Here is a 17,659-nt window from a genome sequence, read left to right on the forward strand (position 1 = left end):
GGCAACACTGCAACAGCCGGCCGCCAGGCTGTCTTTTTTTTGCACAGCTAGTTGCCTCCAGGAGGCCACAAGAGGGAGACAAGGGACTGCAAAATGGAAAATAGGCATCCACCAACTTTACAGACAACTTCTCCTTGCTCCTACAACCTCCATCCTTGCACAGTTTGTTATTCTTCTAGGTAACATAGTAACAAATCCAAATTGCTGCTCTCTTTGTAGGCAAGCAAGGCTTTGTTGCAACTGCAATTCTTACTTCTTCTTGAAATGTAGGGACGACAGTACATTCCATCACATCCATCTAGTGTACACAGGTAGGTCCATTGTGGCGGGCAGGCGAGCGGGCGGGCTGCTTTATTGGCTGTTTGCTGTTCCCCTACTCCACTCCACTATTTGACTGTTGTGCTGCATCAATCAATCAATCAATCAATCAATCAATCAATCAATCAATCAATCAATCAATCAATCAATCAATCAGTGGCTGGCTCAGGTGCAGCTCTTTAACTTACCTAAAAGGGAGGGCGGAGAGAAGACAAGGAAGGTGAATGAGGTGTTCCAATGTGAAATGCCGGAAACACAGAAACACAGACGACACACAACAAGAGGTGGCAATCTATTCATTAATTGCATTTAATCAATGAGCTCATTATCACTCATGCATTGTCCAACAGGTGTTGAAATAATGGGATTAAAAGGGGAGATCCCTTCAGAAAGACAGAAACAATAGCAAAGACAAAAAACACTTTTGGAATCTGCTTTTAGTCAACACATAAGGAAAGGGTGCACCGGTCCTGGAAATACTGCAATACCAGGTCAATGCGTGGAGTGGACAGAGCAAGCTCTATTTCCATCTCCCTGTTCTAAAAATCCATTTAATATATGGTCCCCAGATAGGGGACGTATCAGATATTAAACTGATAAGAACAGATACTACACTTGATCTTAGCCAAAAGGCCGAGAAGCGATAACCCGAACGGGCCGCGCGTTGCCCGAGCCTGCCCGATACTGCTGTTCAGCCCTTGCAGCGATTCAGCCTACTTCTAGGCAATTCCATGGGGCCCTGCAGGCTCACACACTCACAGCTACACGGGAGGTGAATAAAGGCCGGAGAGGAAGCCAGACAGGATTTGCTTCTTTTGCTTGCACCACAATGCAGTGCTGAAAGAGGAGGAATCTACATAAAAACGCCTTCCTGGCAACGCCCAAATGCCCTGCTGCCATGCAGATAAACACTGGCAGCGGCAGCAAGTGCATGCCCACAGCCACCCCTTGTTCCTTCACACCTTGTATCAGCTGTAATCCAGTCCAGTCCAGTGCTGCCTGCTGAGCAGCACTGACCAACACTGCCTGGGCCCAGGCTTTTATCTCTGAGGCCCCATTATGATGTCAGAAAGCTGGCTCTGGAATCCTGAGGGCTCCACTATGACACGTGCAAAGTTCCGTCTGAACTTTATATAAGACGGTGAGGCTCAGTCAGTCACTCAGTGTTGCCTGAGAGGGCAACACTGCAACAGCCGGCCGCCAGGCTGTCTTTTTTTTGCACAGCTAGTTGCCTCCAGGAGGCCACAAGAGGGAGACAAGGGACTGCAAAATGGAAAATAGGCATCCACCAACTTTACAGACAACTTCTCCTTGCTCCTACAACCTCCATCCTTGCACAGTTTGTTATTCTTCTAGGTAACATAGTAACAAATCCAAATTGCTGCTCTCTTTGTAGGCAAGCAAGGCTTTGTTGCAACTGCAATTCTTACTTCTTCTTGAAATGTAGGGACGACAGTACATTCCATCACATCCATCTAGTGTACACAGGTAGGTCCATTGTGGCGGGCAGGCGAGCGGGCGGGCTGCTTTATTGGCTGTTTGCTGTTCCCCTACTCCACTCCACTATTTGACTGTTGTGCTGCATCAATCAATCAATCAATCAATCAATCAATCAATCAATCAATCAATCAGTGGCTGGCTCAGGTGCAGCTCTTTAACTTACCTAAAAGGGAGGGCGGAGAGAAGACAAGGAAGGTGAATGAGGTGTTCCAATGTGAAATGCCGGAAACACAGAAACACAGACGACACACAACAAGAGGTGGCAATCTATTCATTAATTGCATTTAATCAATGAGCTCATTATCACTCATGCATTGTCCAACAGGTGTTGAAATAATGGGATTAAAAGGGGAGATCCCTTCAGAAAGACAGAAACAATAGCAAAGACAAAAAACACTTTTGGAATCTGCTTTTAGTCAACACATAAGGAAAGGGTGCACCGGTCCTGGAAATACTGCAATACCAGGTCAATGCGTGGAGTGGACAGAGCAAGCTCTATTTCCATCTCCCTGTTCTAAAAATCCATTTAATATATGGTCCCCAGATAGGGGACGTATCAGATATTAAACTGATAAGAACAGATACTACACTTGATCTTAGCCAAAAGGCCGAGAAGCGATAACCCGAACGGGCCGCGCGTTGCCCGAGCCTGCCCGATACTGCTGTTCAGCCCTTGCAGCGATTCAGCCTACTTCTAGGCAATTCCATGGGGCCCTGCAGGCTCACACACTCACAGCTACACGGGAGGTGAATAAAGGCCGGAGAGGAAGCCAGACAGGATTTGCTTCTTTTGCTTGCACCACAATGCAGTGCTGAAAGAGGAGGAATCTACATAAAAACGCCTTCCTGGCAACGCCCAAATGCCCTGCTGCCATGCAGATAAACACTGGCAGCGGCAGCAAGTGCATGCCCACAGCCACCCCTTGTTCCTTCACACCTTGTATCAGCTGTAATCCAGTCCAGTCCAGTGCTGCCTGCTGAGCAGCACTGACCAACACTGCCTGGGCCCAGGCTTTTATCTCTGAGGCCCCATTATGATGTCAGAAAGCTGGCTCTGGAATCCTGAGGGCTCCACTATGACACGTGCAAAGTTCCGTCTGAACTTTATATAAGACGGTGAGGCTCAGTCAGTCACTCAGTGTTGCCTGAGAGGGCAACACTGCAACAGCCGGCCGCCAGGCTGTCTTTTTTTTGCACAGCTAGTTGCCTCCAGGAGGCCACAAGAGGGAGACAAGGGACTGCAAAATGGAAAATAGGCATCCACCAACTTTACAGACAACTTCTCCTTGCTCCTACAACCTCCATCCTTGCACAGTTTGTTATTCTTCTAGGTAACATAGTAACAAATCCAAATTGCTGCTCTCTTTGTAGGCAAGCAAGGCTTTGTTGCAACTGCAATTCTTACTTCTTCTTGAAATGTAGGGACGACAGTACATTCCATCACATCCATCTAGTGTACACAGGTAGGTCCATTGTGGCGGGCAGGCGAGCGGGCGGGCTGCTTTATTGGCTGTTTGCTGTTCCCCTACTCCACTCCACTATTTGACTGTTGTGCTGCATCAATCAATCAATCAATCAATCAATCAATCAATCAATCAATCAATCAATCAATCAGTGGCTGGCTCAGGTGCAGCTCTTTAACTTACCTAAAAGGGAGGGCGGAGAGAAGACAAGGAAGGTGAATGAGGTGTTCCAATGTGAAATGCCGGAAACACAGAAACACAGACGACACACAACAAGAGGTGGCAATCTATTCATTAATTGCATTTAATCAATGAGCTCATTATCACTCATGCATTGTCCAACAGGTGTTGAAATAATGGGATTAAAAGGGGAGATCCCTTCAGAAAGACAGAAACAATAGCAAAGACAAAAAACACTTTTGGAATCTGCTTTTAGTCAACACATAAGGAAAGGGTGCACCGGTCCTGGAAATACTGCAATACCAGGTCAATGCGTGGAGTGGACAGAGCAAGCTCTATTTCCATCTCCCTGTTCTAAAAATCCATTTAATATATGGTCCCCAGATAGGGGACGTATCAGATATTAAACTGATAAGAACAGATACTACACTTGATCTTAGCCAAAAGGCCGAGAAGCGATAACCCGAACGGGCCGCGCGTTGCCCGAGCCTGCCCGATACTGCTGTTCAGCCCTTGCAGCGATTCAGCCTACTTCTAGGCAATTCCATGGGGCCCTGCAGGCTCACACACTCACAGCTACACGGGAGGTGAATAAAGGCCGGAGAGGAAGCCAGACAGGATTTGCTTCTTTTGCTTGCACCACAATGCAGTGCTGAAAGAGGAGGAATCTACATAAAAACGCCTTCCTGGCAACGCCCAAATGCCCTGCTGCCATGCAGATAAACACTGGCAGCGGCAGCAAGTGCATGCCCACAGCCACCCCTTGTTCCTTCACACCTTGTATCAGCTGTAATCCAGTCCAGTCCAGTGCTGCCTGCTGAGCAGCACTGACCAACACTGCCTGGGCCCAGGCTTTTATCTCTGAGGCCCCATTATGATGTCAGAAAGCTGGCTCTGGAATCCTGAGGGCTCCACTATGACACGTGCAAAGTTCCGTCTGAACTTTATATAAGACGGTGAGGCTCAGTCAGTCACTCAGTGTTGCCTGAGAGGGCAACACTGCAACAGCCGGCCGCCAGGCTGTCTTTTTTTTGCACAGCTAGTTGCCTCCAGGAGGCCACAAGAGGGAGACAAGGGACTGCAAAATGGAAAATAGGCATCCACCAACTTTACAGACAACTTCTCCTTGCTCCTACAACCTCCATCCTTGCACAGTTTGTTATTCTTCTAGGTAACATAGTAACAAATCCAAATTGCTGCTCTCTTTGTAGGCAAGCAAGGCTTTGTTGCAACTGCAATTCTTACTTCTTCTTGAAATGTAGGGACGACAGTACATTCCATCACATCCATCTAGTGTACACAGGTAGGTCCATTGTGGCGGGCAGGCGAGCGGGCGGGCTGCTTTATTGGCTGTTTGCTGTTCCCCTACTCCACTCCACTATTTGACTGTTGTGCTGCATCAATCAATCAATCAATCAATCAATCAATCAATCAATCAGTGGCTGGCTCAGGTGCAGCTCTTTAACTTACCTAAAAGGGAGGGCGGAGAGAAGACAAGGAAGGTGAATGAGGTGTTCCAATGTGAAATGCCGGAAACACAGAAACACAGACGACACACAACAAGAGGTGGCAATCTATTCATTAATTGCATTTAATCAATGAGCTCATTATCACTCATGCATTGTCCAACAGGTGTTGAAATAATGGGATTAAAAGGGGAGATCCCTTCAGAAAGACAGAAACAATAGCAAAGACAAAAAACACTTTTGGAATCTGCTTTTAGTCAACACATAAGGAAAGGGTGCACCGGTCCTGGAAATACTGCAATACCAGGTCAATGCGTGGAGTGGACAGAGCAAGCTCTATTTCCATCTCCCTGTTCTAAAAATCCATTTAATATATGGTCCCCAGATAGGGGACGTATCAGATATTAAACTGATAAGAACAGATACTACACTTGATCTTAGCCAAAAGGCCGAGAAGCGATAACCCGAACGGGCCGCGCGTTGCCCGAGCCTGCCCGATACTGCTGTTCAGCCCTTGCAGCGATTCAGCCTACTTCTAGGCAATTCCATGGGGCCCTGCAGGCTCACACACTCACAGCTACACGGGAGGTGAATAAAGGCCGGAGAGGAAGCCAGACAGGATTTGCTTCTTTTGCTTGCACCACAATGCAGTGCTGAAAGAGGAGGAATCTACATAAAAACGCCTTCCTGGCAACGCCCAAATGCCCTGCTGCCATGCAGATAAACACTGGCAGCGGCAGCAAGTGCATGCCCACAGCCACCCCTTGTTCCTTCACACCTTGTATCAGCTGTAATCCAGTCCAGTCCAGTGCTGCCTGCTGAGCAGCACTGACCAACACTGCCTGGGCCCAGGCTTTTATCTCTGAGGCCCCATTATGATGTCAGAAAGCTGGCTCTGGAATCCTGAGGGCTCCACTATGACACGTGCAAAGTTCCGTCTGAACTTTATATAAGACGGTGAGGCTCAGTCAGTCACTCAGTGTTGCCTGAGAGGGCAACACTGCAACAGCCGGCCGCCAGGCTGTCTTTTTTTTGCACAGCTAGTTGCCTCCAGGAGGCCACAAGAGGGAGACAAGGGACTGCAAAATGGAAAATAGGCATCCACCAACTTTACAGACAACTTCTCCTTGCTCCTACAACCTCCATCCTTGCACAGTTTGTTATTCTTCTAGGTAACATAGTAACAAATCCAAATTGCTGCTCTCTTTGTAGGCAAGCAAGGCTTTGTTGCAACTGCAATTCTTACTTCTTCTTGAAATGTAGGGACGACAGTACATTCCATCACATCCATCTAGTGTACACAGGTAGGTCCATTGTGGCGGGCAGGCGAGCGGGCGGGCTGCTCTATTGGCTGTTTGCTGTTCCCCTACTCCACTCCACTATTTGACTGTTGTGCTGCATCAATCAATCAATCAATCAATCAATCAATCAATCAGTGGCTGGCTCAGGTGCAGCTCTTTAACTTACCTAAAAGGGAGGGCGGAGAGAAGACAAGGAAGGTGAATGAGGTGTTCCAATGTGAAATGCCGGAAACACAGAAACACAGACGACACACAACAAGAGGTGGCAATCTATTCATTAATTGCATTTAATCAATGAGCTCATTATCACTCATGCATTGTCCAACAGGTGTTGAAATAATGGGATTAAAAGGGGAGATCCCTTCAGAAAGACAGAAACAATAGCAAAGACAAAAAACACTTTTGGAATCTGCTTTTAGTCAACACATAAGGAAAGGGTGCACCGGTCCTGGAAATACTGCAATACCAGGTCAATGCGTGGAGTGGACAGAGCAAGCTCTATTTCCATCTCCCTGTTCTAAAAATCCATTTAATATATGGTCCCCAGATAGGGGACGTATCAGATATTAAACTGATAAGAACAGATACTACACTTGATCTTAGCCAAAAGGCCGAGAAGCGATAACCCGAACGGGCCGCGCGTTGCCCGAGCCTGCCCGATACTGCTGTTCAGCCCTTGCAGCGATTCAGCCTACTTCTAGGCAATTCCATGGGGCCCTGCAGGCTCACACACTCACAGCTACACGGGAGGTGAATAAAGGCCGGAGAGGAAGCCAGACAGGATTTGCTTCTTTTGCTTGCACCACAATGCAGTGCTGAAAGAGGAGGAATCTACATAAAAACGCCTTCCTGGCAACGCCCAAATGCCCTGCTGCCATGCAGATAAACACTGGCAGCGGCAGCAAGTGCATGCCCACAGCCACCCCTTGTTCCTTCACACCTTGTATCAGCTGTAATCCAGTCCAGTCCAGTGCTGCCTGCTGAGCAGCACTGACCAACACTGCCTGGGCCCAGGCTTTTATCTCTGAGGCCCCATTATGATGTCAGAAAGCTGGCTCTGGAATCCTGAGGGCTCCACTATGACACGTGCAAAGTTCCGTCTGAACTTTATATAAGACGGTGAGGCTCAGTCAGTCACTCAGTGTTGCCTGAGAGGGCAACACTGCAACAGCCGGCCGCCAGGCTGTCTTTTTTTTGCACAGCTAGTTGCCTCCAGGAGGCCACAAGAGGGAGAGAAGGGACTGCAAAATGGAAAATAGGCATCCACCAACTTTACAGACAACTTCTCCTTGCTCCTACAACCTCCATCCTTGCACAGTTTGTTATTCTTCTAGGTAACATAGTAACAAATCCAAATTGCTGCTCTCTTTGTAGGCAAGCAAGGCTTTGTTGCAACTGCAATTCTTACTTCTTCTTGAAATGTAGGGACGACAGTACATTCCATCACATCCATCTAGTGTACACAGGTAGGTCCATTGTGGCGGGCAGGCGAGCGGGCGGGCTGCTTTATTGGCTGTTTGCTGTTCCCCTACTCCACTCCACTATTTGACTGTTGTGCTGCATCAATCAATCAATCAATCAATCAATCAATCAATCAATCAATCAATCAATCAATCAATCAATCAGTGGCTGGCTCAGGTGCAGCTCTTTAACTTACCTAAAAGGGAGGGCGGAGAGAAGACAAGGAAGGTGAATGAGGTGTTCCAATGTGAAATGCCGGAAACACAGAAACACAGACGACACACAACAAGAGGTGGCAATCTATTCATTAATTGCATTTAATCAATGAGCTCATTATCACTCATGCATTGTCCAACAGGTGTTGAAATAATGGGATTAAAAGGGGAGATCCCTTCAGAAAGACAGAAACAATAGCAAAGACAAAAAACACTTTTGGAATCTGCTTTTAGTCAACACATAAGGAAAGGGTGCACCGGTCCTGGAAATACTGCAATACCAGGTCAATGCGTGGAGTGGACAGAGCAAGCTCTATTTCCATCTCCCTGTTCTAAAAATCCATTTAATATATGGTCCCCAGATAGGGGACGTATCAGATATTAAACTGATAAGAACAGATACTACACTTGATCTTAGCCAAAAGGCCGAGAAGCGATAACCCGAACGGGCCGCGCGTTGCCCGAGCCTGCCCGATACTGCTGTTCAGCCCTTGCAGCGATTCAGCCTACTTCTAGGCAATTCCATGGGGCCCTGCAGGCTCACACACTCACAGCTACACGGGAGGTGAATAAAGGCCGGAGAGGAAGCCAGACAGGATTTGCTTCTTTTGCTTGCACCACAATGCAGTGCTGAAAGAGGAGGAATCTACATAAAAACGCCTTCCTGGCAACGCCCAAATGCCCTGCTGCCATGCAGATAAACACTGGCAGCGGCAGCAAGTGCATGCCCACAGCCACCCCTTGTTCCTTCACACCTTGTATCAGCTGTAATCCAGTCCAGTCCAGTGCTGCCTGCTGAGCAGCACTGACCAACACTGCCTGGGCCCAGGCTTTTATCTCTGAGGCCCCATTATGATGTCAGAAAGCTGGCTCTGGAATCCTGAGGGCTCCACTATGACACGTGCAAAGTTCCGTCTGAACTTTATATAAGACGGTGAGGCTCAGTCAGTCACTCAGTGTTGCCTGAGAGGGCAACACTGCAACAGCCGGCCGCCAGGCTGTCTTTTTTTTGCACAGCTAGTTGCCTCCAGGAGGCCACAAGAGGGAGACAAGGGACTGCAAAATGGAAAATAGGCATCCACCAACTTTACAGACAACTTCTCCTTGCTCCTACAACCTCCATCCTTGCACAGTTTGTTATTCTTCTAGGTAACATAGTAACAAATCCAAATTGCTGCTCTCTTTGTAGGCAAGCAAGGCTTTGTTGCAACTGCAATTCTTACTTCTTCTTGAAATGTAGGGACGACAGTACATTCCATCACATCCATCTAGTGTACACAGGTAGGTCCATTGTGGCGGGCAGGCGAGCGGGCGGGCTGCTTTATTGGCTGTTTGCTGTTCCCCTACTCCACTCCACTATTTGACTGTTGTGCTGCATCAATCAATCAATCAATCAATCAATCAATCAATCAATCAATCAATCAATCAATCAATCAGTGGCTGGCTCAGGTGCAGCTCTTTAACTTACCTAAAAGGGAGGGCGGAGAGAAGACAAGGAAGGTGAATGAGGTGTTCCAATGTGAAATGCCGGAAACACAGAAACACAGACGACACACAACAAGAGGTGGCAATCTATTCATTAATTGCATTTAATCAATGAGCTCATTATCACTCATGCATTGTCCAACAGGTGTTGAAATAATGGGATTAAAAGGGGAGATCCCTTCAGAAAGACAGAAACAATAGCAAAGACAAAAAACACTTTTGGAATCTGCTTTTAGTCAACACATAAGGAAAGGGTGCACCGGTCCTGGAAATACTGCAATACCAGGTCAATGCGTGGAGTGGACAGAGCAAGCTCTATTTCCATCTCCCTGTTCTAAAAATCCATTTAATATATGGTCCCCAGATAGGGGACGTATCAGATATTAAACTGATAAGAACAGATACTACACTTGATCTTAGCCAAAAGGCCGAGAAGCGATAACCCGAACGGGCCGCGCGTTGCCCGAGCCTGCCCGATACTGCTGTTCAGCCCTTGCAGCGATTCAGCCTACTTCTAGGCAATTCCATGGGGCCCTGCAGGCTCACACACTCACAGCTACACGGGAGGTGAATAAAGGCCGGAGAGGAAGCCAGACAGGATTTGCTTCTTTTGCTTGCACCACAATGCAGTGCTGAAAGAGGAGGAATCTACATAAAAACGCCTTCCTGGCAACGCCCAAATGCCCTGCTGCCATGCAGATAAACACTGGCAGCGGCAGCAAGTGCATGCCCACAGCCACCCCTTGTTCCTTCACACCTTGTATCAGCTGTAATCCAGTCCAGTCCAGTGCTGCCTGCTGAGCAGCACTGACCAACACTGCCTGGGCCCAGGCTTTTATCTCTGAGGCCCCATTATGATGTCAGAAAGCTGGCTCTGGAATCCTGAGGGCTCCACTATGACACGTGCAAAGTTCCGTCTGAACTTTATATAAGACGGTGAGGCTCAGTCAGTCACTCAGTGTTGCCTGAGAGGGCAACACTGCAACAGCCGGCCGCCAGGCTGTCTTTTTTTTGCACAGCTAGTTGCCTCCAGGAGGCCACAAGAGGGAGACAAGGGACTGCAAAATGGAAAATAGGCATCCACCAACTTTACAGACAACTTCTCCTTGCTCCTACAACCTCCATCCTTGCACAGTTTGTTATTCTTCTAGGTAACATAGTAACAAATCCAAATTGCTGCTCTCTTTGTAGGCAAGCAAGGCTTTGTTGCAACTGCAATTCTTACTTCTTCTTGAAATGTAGGGACGACAGTACATTCCATCACATCCATCTAGTGTACACAGGTAGGTCCATTGTGGCGGGCAGGCGAGCGGGCGGGCTGCTTTATTGGCTGTTTGCTGTTCCCCTACTCCACTCCACTATTTGACTGTTGTGCTGCATCAATCAATCAATCAATCAATCAATCAATCAATCAATCAATCAATCAATCAGTGGCTGGCTCAGGTGCAGCTCTTTAACTTACCTAAAAGGGAGGGCGGAGAGAAGACAAGGAAGGTGAATGAGGTGTTCCAATGTGAAATGCCGGAAACACAGAAACACAGACGACACACAACAAGAGGTGGCAATCTATTCATTAATTGCATTTAATCAATGAGCTCATTATCACTCATGCATTGTCCAACAGGTGTTGAAATAATGGGATTAAAAGGGGAGATCCCTTCAGAAAGACAGAAACAATAGCAAAGACAAAAAACACTTTTGGAATCTGCTTTTAGTCAACACATAAGGAAAGGGTGCACCGGTCCTGGAAATACTGCAATACCAGGTCAATGCGTGGAGTGGACAGAGCAAGCTCTATTTCCATCTCCCTGTTCTAAAAATCCATTTAATATATGGTCCCCAGATAGGGGACGTATCAGATATTAAACTGATAAGAACAGATACTACACTTGATCTTAGCCAAAAGGCCGAGAAGCGATAACCCGAACGGGCCGCGCGTTGCCCGAGCCTGCCCGATACTGCTGTTCAGCCCTTGCAGCGATTCAGCCTACTTCTAGGCAATTCCATGGGGCCCTGCAGGCTCACACACTCACAGCTACACGGGAGGTGAATAAAGGCCGGAGAGGAAGCCAGACAGGATTTGCTTCTTTTGCTTGCACCACAATGCAGTGCTGAAAGAGGAGGAATCTACATAAAAACGCCTTCCTGGCAACGCCCAAATGCCCTGCTGCCATGCAGATAAACACTGGCAGCGGCAGCAAGTGCATGCCCACAGCCACCCCTTGTTCCTTCACACCTTGTATCAGCTGTAATCCAGTCCAGTCCAGTGCTGCCTGCTGAGCAGCACTGACCAACACTGCCTGGGCCCAGGCTTTTATCTCTGAGGCCCCATTATGATGTCAGAAAGCTGGCTCTGGAATCCTGAGGGCTCCACTATGACACGTGCAAAGTTCCGTCTGAACTTTATATAAGACGGTGAGGCTCAGTCAGTCACTCAGTGTTGCCTGAGAGGGCAACACTGCAACAGCCGGCCGCCAGGCTGTCTTTTTTTTGCACAGCTAGTTGCCTCCAGGAGGCCACAAGAGGGAGACAAGGGACTGCAAAATGGAAAATAGGCATCCACCAACTTTACAGACAACTTCTCCTTGCTCCTACAACCTCCATCCTTGCACAGTTTGTTATTCTTCTAGGTAACATAGTAACAAATCCAAATTGCTGCTCTCTTTGTAGGCAAGCAAGGCTTTGTTGCAACTGCAATTCTTACTTCTTCTTGAAATGTAGGGACGACAGTACATTCCATCACATCCATCTAGTGTACACAGGTAGGTCCATTGTGGCGGGCAGGCGAGCGGGCGGGCTGCTTTATTGGCTGTTTGCTGTTCCCCTACTCCACTCCACTATTTGACTGTTGTGCTGCATCAATCAATCAATCAATCAATCAATCAATCAATCAATCAATCAATCAATCAGTGGCTGGCTCAGGTGCAGCTCTTTAACTTACCTAAAAGGGAGGGCGGAGAGAAGACAAGGAAGGTGAATGAGGTGTTCCAATGTGAAATGCCGGAAACACAGAAACACAGACGACACACAACAAGAGGTGGCAATCTATTCATTAATTGCATTTAATCAATGAGCTCATTATCACTCATGCATTGTCCAACAGGTGTTGAAATAATGGGATTAAAAGGGGAGATCCCTTCAGAAAGACAGAAACAATAGCAAAGACAAAAAACACTTTTGGAATCTGCTTTTAGTCAACACATAAGGAAAGGGTGCACCGGTTCTGGAAATACTGCAATACCAGGTCAATGCGTGGAGTGGACAGAGCAAGCTCTATTTCCATCTCCCTGTTCTAAAAATCCATTTAATATATGGTCCCCAGATAGGGGACGTATCAGATATTAAACTGATAAGAACAGATACTACACTTGATCTTAGCCAAAAGGCCGAGAAGCGATAACCCGAACGGGCCGCGCGTTGCCCGAGCCTGCCCGATACTGCTGTTCAGCCCTTGCAGCGATTCAGCCTACTTCTAGGCAATTCCATGGGGCCCTGCAGGCTCACACACTCACAGCTACACGGGAGGTGAATAAAGGCCGGAGAGGAAGCCAGACAGGATTTGCTTCTTTTGCTTGCACCACAATGCAGTGCTGAAAGAGGAGGAATCTACATAAAAACGCCTTCCTGGCAACGCCCAAATGCCCTGCTGCCATGCAGATAAACACTGGCAGCGGCAGCAAGTGCATGCCCACAGCCACCCCTTGTTCCTTCACACCTTGTATCAGCTGTAATCCAGTCCAGTCCAGTGCTGCCTGCTGAGCAGCACTGACCAACACTGCCTGGGCCCAGGCTTTTATCTCTGAGGCCCCATTATGATGTCAGAAAGCTGGCTCTGGAATCCTGAGGGCTCCACTATGACACGTGCAAAGTTCCGTCTGAACTTTATATAAGACGGTGAGGCTCAGTCAGTCACTCAGTGTTGCCTGAGAGGGCAACACTGCAACAGCCGGCCGCCAGGCTGTCTTTTTTTTGCACAGCTAGTTGCCTCCAGGAGGCCACAAGAGGGAGACAAGGGACTGCAAAATGGAAAATAGGCATCCACCAACTTTACAGACAACTTCTCCTTGCTCCTACAACCTCCATCCTTGCACAGTTTGTTATTCTTCTAGGTAACATAGTAACAAATCCAAATTGCTGCTCTCTTTGTAGGCAAGCAAGGCTTTGTTGCAACTGCAATTCTTACTTCTTCTTGAAATGTAGGGACGACAGTACATTCCATCACATCCATCTAGTGTACACAGGTAGGTCCATTGTGGCGGGCAGGCGAGCGGGCGGGCTGCTTTATTGGCTGTTTGCTGTTCCCCTACTCCACTCCACTATTTGACTGTTGTGCTGCATCAATCAATCAATCAATCAATCAATCAATCAATCAATCAATCAATCAGTGGCTGGCTCAGGTGCAGCTCTTTAACTTACCTAAAAGGGAGGGCGGAGAGAAGACAAGGAAGGTGAATGAGGTGTTCCAATGTGAAATGCCGGAAACACAGAAACACAGACGACACACAACAAGAGGTGGCAATCTATTCATTAATTGCATTTAATCAATGAGCTCATTATCACTCATGCATTGTCCAACAGGTGTTGAAATAATGGGATTAAAAGGGGAGATCCCTTCAGAAAGACAGAAACAATAGCAAAGACAAAAAACACTTTTGGAATCTGCTTTTAGTCAACACATAAGGAAAGGGTGCACCGGTCCTGGAAATACTGCAATACCAGGTCAATGCGTGGAGTGGACAGAGCAAGCTCTATTTCCATCTCCCTGTTCTAAAAATCCATTTAATATATGGTCCCCAGATAGGGGACGTATCAGATATTAAACTGATAAGAACAGATACTACACTTGATCTTAGCCAAAAGGCCGAGAAGCGATAACCCGAACGGGCCGCGCGTTGCCCGAGCCTGCCCGATACTGCTGTTCAGCCCTTGCAGCGATTCAGCCTACTTCTAGGCAATTCCATGGGGCCCTGCAGGCTCACACACTCACAGCTACACGGGAGGTGAATAAAGGCCGGAGAGGAAGCCAGACAGGATTTGCTTCTTTTGCTTGCACCACAATGCAGTGCTGAAAGAGGAGGAATCTACATAAAAACGCCTTCCTGGCAACGCCCAAATGCCCTGCTGCCATGCAGATAAACACTGGCAGCGGCAGCAAGTGCATGCCCACAGCCACCCCTTGTTCCTTCACACCTTGTATCAGCTGTAATCCAGTCCAGTCCAGTGCTGCCTGCTGAGCAGCACTGACCAACACTGCCTGGGCCCAGGCTTTTATCTCTGAGGCCCCATTATGATGTCAGAAAGCTGGCTCTGGAATCCTGAGGGCTCCACTATGACACGTGCAAAGTTCCGTCTGAACTTTATATAAGACGGTGAGGCTCAGTCAGTCACTCAGTGTTGCCTGAGAGGGCAACACTGCAACAGCCGGCCGCCAGGCTGTCTTTTTTTTGCACAGCTAGTTGCCTCCAGGAGGCCACAAGAGGGAGACAAGGGACTGCAAAATGGAAAATAGGCATCCACCAACTTTACAGACAACTTCTCCTTGCTCCTACAACCTCCATCCTTGCACAGTTTGTTATTCTTCTAGGTAACATAGTAACAAATCCAAATTGCTGCTCTCTTTGTAGGCAAGCAAGGCTTTGTTGCAACTGCAATTCTTACTTCTTCTTGAAATGTAGGGACGACAGTACATTCCATCACATCCATCTAGTGTACACAGGTAGGTCCATTGTGGCGGGCAGGCGAGCGGGCGGGCTGCTCTATTGGCTGTTTGCTGTTCCCCTACTCCACTCCACTATTTGACTGTTGTGCTGCATCAATCAATCAATCAATCAATCAATCAATCAATCAGTGGCTGGCTCAGGTGCAGCTCTTTAACTTACCTAAAAGGGAGGGCGGAGAGAAGACAAGGAAGGTGAATGAGGTGTTCCAATGTGAAATGCCGGAAACACAGAAACACAGACGACACACAACAAGAGGTGGCAATCTATTCATTAATTGCATTTAATCAATGAGCTCATTATCACTCATGCATTGTCCAACAGGTGTTGAAATAATGGGATTAAAAGGGGAGATCCCTTCAGAAAGACAGAAACAATAGCAAAGACAAAAAACACTTTTGGAATCTGCTTTTAGTCAACACATAAGGAAAGGGTGCACCGGTCCTGGAAATACTGCAATACCAGGTCAATGCGTGGAGTGGACAGAGCAAGCTCTATTTCCATCTCCCTGTTCTAAAAATCCATTTAATATATGGTCCCCAGATAGGGGACGTATCAGATATTAAACTGATAAGAACAGATACTACACTTGATCTTAGCCAAAAGGCCGAGAAGCGATAACCCGAACGGGCCGCGCGTTGCCCGAGCCTGCCCGATACTGCTGTTCAGCCCTTGCAGCGATTCAGCCTACTTCTAGGCAATTCCATGGGGCCCTGCAGGCTCACACACTCACAGCTACACGGGAGGTGAATAAAGGCCGGAGAGGAAGCCAGACAGGATTTGCTTCTTTTGCTTGCACCACAATGCAGTGCTGAAAGAGGAGGAATCTACATAAAAACGCCTTCCTGGCAACGCCCAAATGCCCTGCTGCCATGCAGATAAACACTGGCAGCGGCAGCAAGTGCATGCCCACAGCCACCCCTTGTTCCTTCACACCTTGTATCAGCTGTAATCCAGTCCAGTCCAGTGCTGCCTGCTGAGCAGCACTGACCAACACTGCCTGGGCCCAGGCTTTTATCTCTGAGGCCCCATTATGATGTCAGAAAGCTGGCTCTGGAATCCTGAGGGCTCCACTATGACACGTGCAAAGTTCCGTCTGAACTTTATATAAGACGGTGAGGCTCAGTCAGTCACTCAGTGTTGCCTGAGAGGGCAACACTGCAACAGCCGGCCGCCAGGCTGTCTTTTTTTTGCACAGCTAGTTGCCTCCAGGAGGCCACAAGAGGGAGAGAAGGGACTGCAAAATGGAAAATAGGCATCCACCAACTTTACAGACAACTTCTCCTTGCTCCTACAACCTCCATCCTTGCACAGTTTGTTATTCTTCTAGGTAACATAGTAACAAATCCAAATTGCTGCTCTCTTTGTAGGCAAGCAAGGCTTTGTTGCAACTGCAATTCTTACTTCTTCTTGAAATGTAGGGACGACAGTACATTCCATCACATCCATCTAGTGTACACAGGTAGGTCCATTGTGGCGGGCAGGCGAGCGGGCGGGCTGCTTTATTGGCTGTTTGCTGTTCCCCTACTCCACTCCACTATTTGACTGTTGTGCTGCATCAATCAATCAATCAATCAATCAATCAATCAATCAATCAATCAATCAATCAATCAGTGGCTGGCTCAGGTGCAGCTCTTTAACTTACCTAAAAGGGAGGGCGGAGAGAAGACAAGGAAGGTGAATGAGGTGTTCCAATGTGAAATGCCGGAAACACAGAAACACAGACGACACACAACAAGAGGTGGCAATCTATTCATTAATTGCATTTAATCAATGAGCTCATTATCACTCATGCATTGTCCAACAGGTGTTGAAATAATGGGATTAAAAGGGGAGATCCCTTCAGAAAGACAGAAACAATAGCAAAGACAAAAAACACTTTTGGAATCTGCTTTTAGTCAACACATAAGGAAAGGGTGCACCGGTCCTGGAAATACTGCAATACCAGGTCAATGCGTGGAGTGGACAGAGCAAGCTCTATTTCCATCTCCCTGTTCTAATAATCCATTTAATATATGGTCCCCAGATAGGGGACGTATCAGATATTAAACTGATAAGAACAGATACTACACTTGATCTTAGCCAAAAGGCCGAGAAGCGATAACCCGAACGGGCCGCGCGTTGCCCGAGCCTGCCCGATACTGCTGTTCAGCCCTTGCAGCGATTCAGCCTACTTCTAGGCAATTCCATGGGGCCCTGCAGGCTCACACACTCACAGCTACACGGGAGGTGAATAAAGGCCGGAGAGGAAGCCAGACAGGATTTGCTTCTTTTGCTTGCACCACAATGCAGTGCTGAAAGAGGAGGAATCTACATAAAAACGCCTTCCTGGCAACGCCCAAATGCCCTGCTGCCATGCAGATAAACACTGGCAGCGGCAGCAAGTGCATGCCCACAGCCACCCCTTGTTCCTTCACACCTTGTATCAGCTGTAATCCAGTCCAGTCCAGTGCTGCCTGCTGAGCAGCACTGACCAACACTGCCTGGGCCCAGGCTTTTATCTCTGAGGCCCCATTATGATGTCAGAAAGCTGGCTCTGGAATCCTGAGGGCT

The 17,659-nt window shown here is 47.8% G+C and overlaps 12 non-coding genes across 12 annotated transcripts; all 12 read right to left on the bottom strand.

The window, feature by feature from the left end:
- Window positions 1-772: 772 nt before the first annotated feature.
- On the bottom strand, window positions 773-963 carry LOC142709009 (U2 spliceosomal RNA). Its single transcript, XR_012868920.1, has one exon. It is a non-coding gene; the product is annotated as a U2 spliceosomal RNA (small nuclear RNA).
- Window positions 964-2,247: 1,284 nt separating this feature from the next.
- Window positions 2,248-2,438, bottom strand: LOC142709011 (U2 spliceosomal RNA). The gene has a single exon (XR_012868922.1). It is a non-coding gene; the product is annotated as a U2 spliceosomal RNA (small nuclear RNA).
- A 1,292-nt stretch (window positions 2,439-3,730) lies between these two features.
- Window positions 3,731-3,921, bottom strand: LOC142709012 (U2 spliceosomal RNA). Its single transcript, XR_012868923.1, has one exon. It is a non-coding gene; the product is annotated as a U2 spliceosomal RNA (small nuclear RNA).
- Window positions 3,922-5,197: 1,276 nt separating this feature from the next.
- On the bottom strand, window positions 5,198-5,388 carry LOC142709013 (U2 spliceosomal RNA). The gene has a single exon (XR_012868924.1). It is a non-coding gene; the product is annotated as a U2 spliceosomal RNA (small nuclear RNA).
- Window positions 5,389-6,660: 1,272 nt separating this feature from the next.
- LOC142709014 (U2 spliceosomal RNA) lies at window positions 6,661-6,851 on the bottom strand. Its single transcript, XR_012868925.1, has one exon. It is a non-coding gene; the product is annotated as a U2 spliceosomal RNA (small nuclear RNA).
- Window positions 6,852-8,151: 1,300 nt separating this feature from the next.
- LOC142709015 (U2 spliceosomal RNA) lies at window positions 8,152-8,342 on the bottom strand. The gene has a single exon (XR_012868926.1). It is a non-coding gene; the product is annotated as a U2 spliceosomal RNA (small nuclear RNA).
- A 1,296-nt stretch (window positions 8,343-9,638) lies between these two features.
- LOC142709016 (U2 spliceosomal RNA) lies at window positions 9,639-9,829 on the bottom strand. The gene has a single exon (XR_012868927.1). It is a non-coding gene; the product is annotated as a U2 spliceosomal RNA (small nuclear RNA).
- A 1,288-nt stretch (window positions 9,830-11,117) lies between these two features.
- Window positions 11,118-11,308, bottom strand: LOC142709017 (U2 spliceosomal RNA). The gene has a single exon (XR_012868928.1). It is a non-coding gene; the product is annotated as a U2 spliceosomal RNA (small nuclear RNA).
- A 1,288-nt stretch (window positions 11,309-12,596) lies between these two features.
- On the bottom strand, window positions 12,597-12,787 carry LOC142709006 (U2 spliceosomal RNA). Its single transcript, XR_012868918.1, has one exon. It is a non-coding gene; the product is annotated as a U2 spliceosomal RNA (small nuclear RNA).
- A 1,284-nt stretch (window positions 12,788-14,071) lies between these two features.
- On the bottom strand, window positions 14,072-14,262 carry LOC142709018 (U2 spliceosomal RNA). Its single transcript, XR_012868929.1, has one exon. It is a non-coding gene; the product is annotated as a U2 spliceosomal RNA (small nuclear RNA).
- Window positions 14,263-15,534: 1,272 nt separating this feature from the next.
- On the bottom strand, window positions 15,535-15,725 carry LOC142709020 (U2 spliceosomal RNA). Its single transcript, XR_012868930.1, has one exon. It is a non-coding gene; the product is annotated as a U2 spliceosomal RNA (small nuclear RNA).
- Window positions 15,726-17,017: 1,292 nt separating this feature from the next.
- Window positions 17,018-17,208, bottom strand: LOC142709061 (U2 spliceosomal RNA). Its single transcript, XR_012868968.1, has one exon. It is a non-coding gene; the product is annotated as a U2 spliceosomal RNA (small nuclear RNA).
- Window positions 17,209-17,659: the final 451 nt, after the last annotated feature.

The sequence above is a fragment of the Rhinoderma darwinii genome, unplaced genomic scaffold (genome assembly GCF_050947455.1).
Source record: "Rhinoderma darwinii isolate aRhiDar2 unplaced genomic scaffold, aRhiDar2.hap1 Scaffold_4030, whole genome shotgun sequence".
Taxonomy (NCBI): domain Eukaryota; kingdom Metazoa; phylum Chordata; class Amphibia; order Anura; family Rhinodermatidae; genus Rhinoderma; species Rhinoderma darwinii.